The sequence below is a fragment of the Centruroides sculpturatus genome, unplaced genomic scaffold, assembly GCF_000671375.1.
Source record: "Centruroides sculpturatus isolate CEXI.00-Female unplaced genomic scaffold, Cexi_2.0 scaffold529, whole genome shotgun sequence".
Classification (NCBI taxonomy): Eukaryota; Metazoa; Arthropoda; class Arachnida; order Scorpiones; family Buthidae; genus Centruroides; species Centruroides sculpturatus.
In genome coordinates, this window is record NW_019384820.1 from 6,957 (window position 1) to 17,353 (window position 10,397).

Here is a 10,397-nt window from a genome sequence, read left to right on the forward strand (position 1 = left end):
TGTCAAGTGTCTTAACTAATTGCGCAGAGTTGTCACAACATATGAAGTGCTTATTATAAGAGAAAGTGTAATTTTTTCTTTAGTTGGAGTGAATATCATTGGTGTGTATATATCTACAAAACTTTGATGATAACATTAATGTTTGTCAGAGTTTCATTGTCAAAGTTAAAAAATGCTTTCCTGGTTATGATGTGGCTTGTGCATTGCTACTTTGCTTCCTGCTTCTCCAAAGTAACATGACCCAGTGTGTTTTGTATTAAATGACTCAATAAATTGTTATTGAATTCATGGAATCTCATCATGCTTCGTATTATATATTAACTGATATACTGTATTAACCAAACTGGTTAACATTGAAATGCATATCCTTGTTCACAGGACCACAAATCAACTTGACATTAATGCTGACTTCACATAAACAGATATAGTCAAATCCCATTATTACATTATTTGAAATTACATTACCATGTATATAAAGATTTAAATATATATTTTTATTTATGTACTTTTTAAAATTTTTGTATTAAAAAATTTAATTTATCATAAATATATTGTAAAAGAGAAAAAAGTTTGATAGTCATTTTGATTGATAGCTGTCATTCTAGGAGCAGTCTGTTCCACAGAAGTGTGTATGGTAGCATCTAAACAATAAACAAATTATCATAAAATTTTCTTGCAGTTTAAAGTAGACTTTAAACTATTGCACAAATACTTAGCAGTAAGTCAAGTCACCTCTGTTGTCAGTTATTGTTTAGCATCTTCTGTCCATGCTTTCCACCAAATTTCCTGCATATTCTTGTGGTAGAGTACCATATTTGCCAAATTTCTTTCATAAGCTGCTTGAGATTGTATGCAGACTTTTTGAATCTTATGCTTTATATATGACCACACATTTTCGATTGGATTGTTATCTGGATCATGTTGGTCAATTCATCATTGCCATTTTTCTTCCAGAACTGCATCACAAATGGTTCTGATATTTTGGGTCATTATTCTTTGTAACAACCACTGACTTATGTCATGAACTCAATTAACATGTTTTATAAATATTGCACATTTTTTCTGCATTCAGGTTGTTAACAAAGAGGTAGTGTCCCAAAACTACATTCACAGAAGCATCCCCAAACATGGACTTTTATTGGATGTTTGACAGTACACTGAACAGCTCTGTTACTTGATGTTGACCAGGCTCTTTTAAGTGGATTCCATATCCAGAAAGATGCTTCATGTATGAAGTACATTACTCCAATCATGGCCCTTATTTTCCCATGTCACTTGTTTTTCAGCATTCTTTTCTGACAAAAGCAGTTTCTGTATAGTGGACTGGTATTTAAGACTTTTTTCATGTATATGACATCTAATTGTATTTATTCCAATGTCTATTCTCTTGTTACAAAACAAAACTTGGTCTTTGCGAAATGTTAAACTTGGACATCATTCATAAAGCTGGTAGATCACTTTGTCTTACTTTCTTGTCATCAAACAATTTGATTCTCTCTCTAGCAAGTCATCCACATTTTTAACCTCCTTACATTGACTTACTCACTCCTCCATGAAAGAATTTGATTTTTTAATTGATTTTGCAGCTGCTGTGACTGATAGTTTTGGTCCTTTTTAGTGGGTAACTAAAAACATTGCTTTGCAATGCTTTTAAGTATTTTGTGCTCATTTTGAAAATGTCTGTTTCAAACAACATCAATGTTTCATATACCAGTTAAATTGGTACTACTCAATAGAGCACATTTTAAAGATTCTAACCACATTAAACAGATGTCACTACAATTATTTTTCTCAGTTTTGCTATACATAGTTCTGTGGAATTTACTGTAAATGGAAAGATTGGACATTCTAGTGTTAAAGTTGGTTAATAAGTGGTTAGGGAGGTGAAAGTTATGCTCTGCTCTTAGCATTATGATTTTTTTTTACATTTTCTTTTGCAAAGATTTCATATGCTGTTGCTATTTCTATGTCTGAATATTTATCTTATTCAGAATAAGCTAGATACATATACCCTTTATTGCAAATCTAGGGGATACATATAAGATCATATAACTTACATATATTAAATAACTTTACTTATATAAAAATATCATTTTAGGAGAGAATTTGAAATAAATTTATAACATATAGTTATTATAATAATCAGAATACTTTCCTCAAATTTTACTATTTTCTTTTTTAGTCGTTTATTTGGATTTTTAAAACTTGGAATTCCTGAAAATGCTAAGAAAAAACTTTTAGTATTAAAGGTAAGATTTTCTTTAATATTTTAAAATTACAGCTGTTCCTTGATAGTTCGATGTTTTGTAATCTGACATGCTCAGTAATCCGACGCACCTCTCGTCAAGGTGCCCGTCCCCATTACGTATCTACTTGCACAGAAGCATGTTGCGACATGAATGTTCCCACCCAATTCTTACACGATGACACACATTTCATGTGTTTTCCTTGAGCAGTTCTGTTTGAACAGTTGGAGTAGGGAATATTGTAGGCTACTGCTAGAAAAACAATGCCAAATATGTAATCACTTTCGGTAATCCGGACACTTTTGGTAATCCGACATCCCTTTGGTCCCATACCTGTCGGATTATCAAGGGACAGCTGTACTTAACATAAAAGGTAATGAAACTAGTCAATAAATAAGTAAATTCTGCTAATTTTCTTTTATTTAATAAAAAGTTGAATTCCTGAACTAGCAGAATTTACTTGAAATTTATTTTTTATGATATGTTTTGTGTTGTTATTTTTATTTTTTTTCCCCATACAGATTGATTTAATGCAATAGTATTATTTAATTCTTCTTTATAAAAACCTAAATATATAATATTTTTTAGGCTGTGAAATGTATAGAAAAGACTCTTGTTCAGCATCAGCAGTTGAAAGAAAAGAAATTACTGTTAACACAAAAACAGTCAGGTGACAAAAATGGAGATTCTCAGTCAGCAATATCTGATCAAAATAGAGATAAAGGAAATGAAACTATTGAAATAAAGGAATTTTCTCCTAAAATATATTGTCAGCTTGGTCATTATAATTTACTTTTAGAAGAATATGCAAAAGGTAAACCTAAAATGTGTTAATTATAAAGTTTTAATATTTTAAACTGATATGTACAGTTTTAAATATAAATCTGAAAATTAAGTTAATAGCAATGTATTTGACATTTTGCTTTGTACTTTTTTTGAAAATATTATTAACACTTACTTTGTTTTAGAGATTTAACCATTACTGATTCAATACAGATATGTCAGCATATTGAAATGTTCTCAATATATAGGAAAACTGGTTCATTTTACAAACTAATATTCTGATTTGTTATTCATTTTTTTAATATATAGGTAGCCCTTGGTTTACGCCGTAGTTCCGTTCCTACAAAAGCCGGCACAAATCGAATCGGTGTAAAACGAACCCATATTTACAGTGAGGTATAGGGTTAGGTTCTACATAAGTGAAAAATAAGCTAATAATTTTGTTTATTAATACAATATAATACAAAATACATATAAATTTTTAATTTTTAAAATGTATTTTATCATAAAATAAAGTAAAATGTTTTTATTTAAAAATTTTAGTTTCGAATTTCTTACATTTTTCGGAAAAAAGTATCCATCTTTAATTGTTTACATTTTTGATTTCTTTNTTTGTAAAAGGTTAGTTTCAGTTTCAGTTTCAGCGGTGACAGAACATTTTGCTTTTAATTAATATACCCAACTATTCTCACTTCCTCAGCCGTATCTTTACAAATATAAACAAAACACCAAACGCTTGCTGAGCTTATTATTACTTTAATTTCAAACGTTTTCAGCCCAATTCCAATAGGCCATCTTCAAGAACACCACCGGTCGCCGTAGCGCATATATAAGGTCAGTTTGAGCGGCAAAATCCAAGGTGGCTAAGGAGAGATAGATATCATCTGGCCAACGAGAAGTAGATTTGTCTCACTAACGATAATTTGTGATCGCCGGAAGTGCTATTGTGTCGTAAGGTGTTTTCCTGAATGAACTGATATGGGATACATTAATTGGCGCTATGAATTCGGAAGCCATTTATTGGACTATTAAGTTTAATATCTTGACTCGTGGGTAGCTAAACGTAGTATTTTAATATTAATTTAATGCAAATGTTTATATGATGAAAGTTCTTGAAGATGGCCTATTGGAATTGGACTGAAAACGTTTGAATTGGAATTGGACTGAAAACGTTTGAAACGTTAGGTAATGAAATACCTAATAATATTAAACAGAAAAAATAAATATATTTAATAAAAATCTTTGTTTTAACGAATGTACAATGTTGCGGCTTGGTAAATACGTCATCACTGAAATGAAAATCAGTTTAGCGTAGGGAAAATCGGGGAATTACACCTCAAAACGGGAAATTGCACAGCGGCATTATTGTGAATCGGCATAAATTGAACCGGCATAAACCGAGGGCTACCTGTACATTCCTTGCATTTTTTTTTTTATGACAGACATTTGAATATGATGATGACATATCATGATGTAAAAATAACCCCAAGATAAAACCAGTTCAAGGTGTCATTGGTGGAAAATCATGTGCAGAGAGGATATTCACTGCATCCTTTATGCATATGATTTTCCACCAATGACTGCATAACATATAGNATTTAATAAAAATCTTTGTTTTAACGAATGTACAATGTTGCGGCTTGGTAAATACGTCATCACTGAAATGAAAATCAGTTTAGCATAGGGAAAATCGGGGAATTACACCTCAAAACGGGAAATTGCACAGCGGTGTTATTGTGAATCGGCATAAATTGAACCGGCATAAACCGAGGGCTACCTGTACATTCCTTGCATTTTTTTTTCATGACAGACATTTGAATATGATGATGACATATCATGATGTAAAAATAACCCCAAGATAAAACCAGTTCAAGGTGTCATTGGTGGAAAATCATGTGCAGAGAGGATATTCACTGCATCCTTTATGCATATGATTTTCCACCAATGACTGCATAACATATAGTTTTGTTAATTTTGAAGGATGCCATCTTTATAGGGGATGATGTGTAGCAATAGGTGGGCAACAGATGATTATTGTTGCCAGGTCTAATGATTTATCTCCAGATTTGGCAATGTTTTAAGCCAGTTGACAATTTGACGACAATTTTTTCAATTTGGTAATTTTTCTATACTGTTATAAATTTATTCAAGGTGTGTTCAATTTTTTCCTAAAAATAGGACTGGAGTCAGACCTAGGCAAACTAGACAATTACAATTTCCTAGGACTCAGATCTTAAAACTGTCTTGATTAGTGAACAAGGTGAATATTCTCTAAACCAATGAGCTTTCAGGCTTTCATTTATTACTAACACCTATAGAAAGTATGGATAAAAGTGATTGGTTGGAAAATTATTAGTTTCATATTTTATTAGCAGAATTCAATATCATATCATCTCTAATTGTTTTATAAATATTCAGAATTTTATTAGTTATCATTTATCATGACTGACTGATATCAAAAAAAATATTTTTTAACTCAGTTGTGAGGCCTTTGTCAGTTGTAAAATATGCGATGGTCATATACAAAAATATTTGTATTTTCTATGGCATGACCTATTTCATGTATAAATGCAACAGATAACATACATAAGGTGCATCCCAAATAATTATTAACATAGTTTTTTAAAAATGTTAAAATTTTATGTTAACTAGATTTTAAAAAATGTTGTTTTTAATCATGTTTAATAAATGAATGAAATGGTACAAAGTTTATCTTCCATATTTTTTTTTAAATTAGCAGAAAGAAATCTTAAACTGTTTCAAAAAGTTATCAATTGTTTGTTAAAAATACTTTCTAGGAAAATATATGCACATCATATATATATATACACACATATATATATAGTTCCTCTATAATCATATGAAAATATTTGACACATTTGAAGCATTGGAAAATTGTTGTTATGGGTAAAAAATATGATTTAAGTGATTGTGAAAAAGACAAAATTGATGCCTGGACAGTTGAAAGCATTTCCCAAAGTGAAATAGCTCTAGGATTAAATAGAGCTAAGTCATCAATAAGAAAATTTTTGCAGCAGTAAGGAAGTTCAACAGGAAAATCAAATTCTAGACAAAAAACAAAAGTGACTGCTTGACAATAAAGGATATGGTTTCTTTTGCCAATTTTTCAATTGGAAAAAAAATGTGTGTTTCAAAATCAATTGCTGATTGCATTTTGTTGAAATCTGGAAAAGCTAAATTCAAAAGAGCAAAGAGAAGACCTTATCTTAAATTACAACAAAAAGAGGCAAAGTTTACCTGAGCCAAAAATCATATTGCCAGGAAAAATATTAAACTTTTGGATTTGCCTGCATTAAGTCTCAACATAAATGCAATATAAATTTGTGGGAATCATTGTGAATCACATTTATAAGGATGGTCAACAATTTTCTAATGTTACAGACTTGAAAACTGCAATTCATGATGCTTGGAACATAATTTCTGAAAGAATTGAAAATTTAATTAAATGTATGAAATATTGGGTATTTAATTAATTTGGCAAGTTTATTTGTTACTAATTCTCATTTTTTATATGCATTTCACTTAATTCACTTCAGTTGATAATTTTTTGGACAAGGTAAGATTTTTTTCTGTCAATTTAAAGCAAAATATATGGAAGATACAACTTTGTAGCATTTAATTTGTGTAATAAGCATGATTAAAAACAACTTTGTTTTTCATCTAGATAAGATAACTGACAATATTTTTTAAAATTTCAAAACGTGTTGATAATTATTTGGAATGCATCTTACATACATACATATATACATAGTATAGCATGTTACTCTAAATGTTAGATACAAAAAATGCAAACTTGCTCAGTTTTTAATGTGTTTATTTCAGTTTGAATTTGAGAGTTTTTACTAAGAACTAACTGGTATCATACAAAAAACAGCAAGTTTTATAAAATTTTTTATAAAGCAAGTTTTATAAAATTCAATACTATCTTAATTACATTTATGTTTTGTATTTATGTAATCTGAGCATTATTTCTGTTTGGCAAATGTGTTTATTGTAACATCCTCATTAAATATACACTTCTTGCAATATTACTTAAATTAAGTAATTAATATAAAGAATAAAAATTAATTAAAAAATTTTTCAGCTTTGTCTGCATACCAGAAATATCGTGCATTAGTAGAAGACCATTGGAAGGTAAGAGTTTTGTTTAAATTATTTGTTAGTAGTGTGGTATCAAGTTATTTAAAATATCTTTAGACTGCTTTGATTTGGATATTTATAATACCAGTATTTTAAAAAATACTGGTAATATTTAAAAAATGTAAAATGAATCATTGTTATTGTCTAAATTTTAATCTTTGACAAGTATAATTCATTTTTATTAGTATTTAACACTTGTCAATAATCCATATATACTAATAATTATTACTATTATTACAAATATAATGTGTATTTATAAAAAAAAGTACAATAATTAAATTTAGCTATGTTTTAGTGTTAAAAAATTTTTGCACTATAAATATCTGTATGGTGTAATGATTTTTCAATACATTGGAATCCAATTAATTTGAAATCTTTTATTTGAATGCATGTGTTTTTTTTATTACTTTCATACAGGAATTTAATGTTAATTTGATTTAATGAAAAATAGGTGTATTTTTTTAACTCAAATTGAAAATTCTGCATATAAGTTTTTGCATGTATTTATTGGTATATGCATGTATAATAAGCACCTGTAGAATAACATTGTGTATATTGACTGATAAACACATTATTCTGTATTGTGACATGACACTGATGATGTGTTTATTTGCTGACAAACACATTATCAGTTTCAATTGATCTCAACTGGTCAATGACAAATGTATCAGTCAACTTAGGAAAAATGCTAAGTGTCAGAGTGTTGAAATTGCAAGTTGTGTGAGGAAAAAATGGGCTCCACATGGAAGTATATTGATCAGCCATTTTCTGCAAAACTCAAAGGGAATTCTACAACTATTCTCACTTCCTCAGCTGTTTCTTTACAAATATAAACAAAACACCAAATGCTTGCTGAGCTTATTATTACTTTAATTTCAAACGTTTTCAGCCCAATTCCAATAGGCCATCTTCAAGAACTTATTATTCTACAATCGAATACAACTTTTGAATAAATTTTCAAAATATTTCGAAATTATTCAAAAATTTTTTTTTCAAATAATTCGAAAAAAAAAAAAAATTTATTCAAAAGTTGTATTCGATTGTAGAATAATAAGTTCTTGAAGATGGCCTATTGGAATTGGGCTGAAAACGTTTGAAATTAAAGTAATAATAAGCTCAGCAAGCATTTGGTGTTTTGTTTATATTTGTAAAGAAACAGCTGAGGAAGTGAGAATAGTTGTAGAATTCCCTTTGAGTTTTGCAGAAAATGGCTGATCAATATACTTCCATGTGGAGCCCATTTTTTCCTCACACAACTTGCAATTTCAACACTCTGACACTTAGCATTTTTCCTAAGTTGACTGATACATTTGTCATTGACCAGTTGAGATCAAATGAAACTGATAATGTGTTTGTCAGCAAATAAACACATCATCAGTGTCATGTCACAATACAGAATAATGTGTTTATCAGTCAATATACACAATGTTATTCTACAGGTGCTTATTATACATGCATATACCAATAAATACATGCAAAAACTTATATGCAGAATTTTCAATTTGAGTTAAAAAAATACACCTATTTTTCATTAAATCAAATTAACATTAAATTCCTGTATGAAAGTAATAAAAAAAACACATGCATTCAAATAAAAGATTTCAAATTAATTGGATTCCAATGTATTGAAAAATCATTACACCATACAGATATTTATAGTGCAAAAATTTTTTAACACTAAAACATAGCTAAATTTAATTATTGTACTTTTTTTTATAAATACACATTATATTTGTAATAATAGTAATAATTATTAGTATATATGGATTATTGACAAGTGTTAAATACTAATAAAAATGAATTATACTTGTCAAAGATTAAAATTTAGACAATAACAATGATTCATTTTACATTTTTTAAATATTACCAGTATTTTTTAAAATACTGGTATTATAAATATCCAAATCAAAGCAGTCTAAAGATATTTTAAATAACTTGATACCACACTACTAACAAATAATTTAAACAAAACTCTTACCTTCCAATGGTCTTCTACTAATGCACGATATTTCTGGTATGCAGACAAAGCTGAAAAATTTTTTAATTAATTTTTATTCTTTATATTAATTACTTAATTTAAGTAATATTGCAAGAAGTGTATATTTAATGAGGATGTTACAATAAACACATTTGCCAAACAGAAATAATGCTCAGATTACATAAATACAAAACATAAATGTAATTAAGATAGTATTGAATTTTATAAAACTTGCTTTATAAAAAATTTTATAAAACTTGCTGTTTTTTGTATGATACCAGTTAGTTCTTAGTAAAAACTCTCAAATTCAAACTGAAATAAACACATTAAAAACTGAGCAAGTTTGCATTTTTTGTATCTAACATTTAGAGTAACATGCTATACTATGTATATATGTATGTATGTACATATGTATGTATGTAAGATGCATTCCAAATAATTATCAACACGTTTTGAAATTTTAAAAAATATTGTCAGTTATCTTATCTAGATGAAAAACAAAGTTGTTTTTAATCATGCTTATTACACAAATTAAATGCTACAAAGTTGTATCTTCCATATATTTTGCTTTAAATTGACAGAAAAAAATCTTACCTTGTCCAAAAAATTATCAACTGAAGTGAATTAAGTGAAATGCATATAAAAAATGAGAATTAGTAACAAATAAACTTGCCAAATTAATTAAATACCCAATATTTCATACATTTAATTAAATTTTCAATTCTTTCAGAAATTATGTTCCAAGCATCATGAATTGCAGTTTTCAAGTCTGTAACATTAGAAAATTGTTGACCATCCTTATAAATGTGATTCACAATGATTCCCACAAATTTATATTGCATTTATGTTGAGACTTAATGCAGGCAAATCCAAAAGTTTAATATTTTTCCTGGCAATATGATTTTTGGCTCAGGTAAACTTTGCCTCTTTTTGTTGTAATTTAAGATAAGGTCTTCTCTTTGCTCTTTTGAATTTAGCTTTTCCAGATTTCAACAAAATGCAATCAGCAATTGATTTTGAAACACACATTTTTTTTCCAATTGAAAAATTGGCAAAAGAAACCATATCCTTTATTGTCAAGCAGTCACTTTTGTTTTTTGTCTAGAATTTGATTTTCCTGTTGAACTTCCTTACTGCTGCAAAAATTTTCTTATTGATGACTTAGCTCTATTTAATCCTAGAGCTATTTCACTTTGGGAAATGCTTTCAACTGTCCAGGCATCAATTTT

At 28.5% G+C, this 10,397-nt stretch overlaps 1 long non-coding RNA gene across 1 annotated transcript in view; it reads left to right on the forward strand.

Annotated features, from left to right (window-relative positions):
- Positions 1 to 2,187: 2,187 nt before the first annotated feature.
- Positions 2,188 to 10,397, forward strand: part of LOC111629919 — a 45,493-nt gene continuing 37,283 nt past the window's right edge. Inside the window, exons 1-3 of the long non-coding RNA XR_002757416.1 lie at positions 2,188 to 2,249; positions 2,835 to 3,060; positions 7,135 to 7,184. This is a non-coding gene — a long non-coding RNA (uncharacterized LOC111629919). The remainder of the gene's footprint in view (positions 2,250 to 2,834; positions 3,061 to 7,134; positions 7,185 to 10,397) is intronic.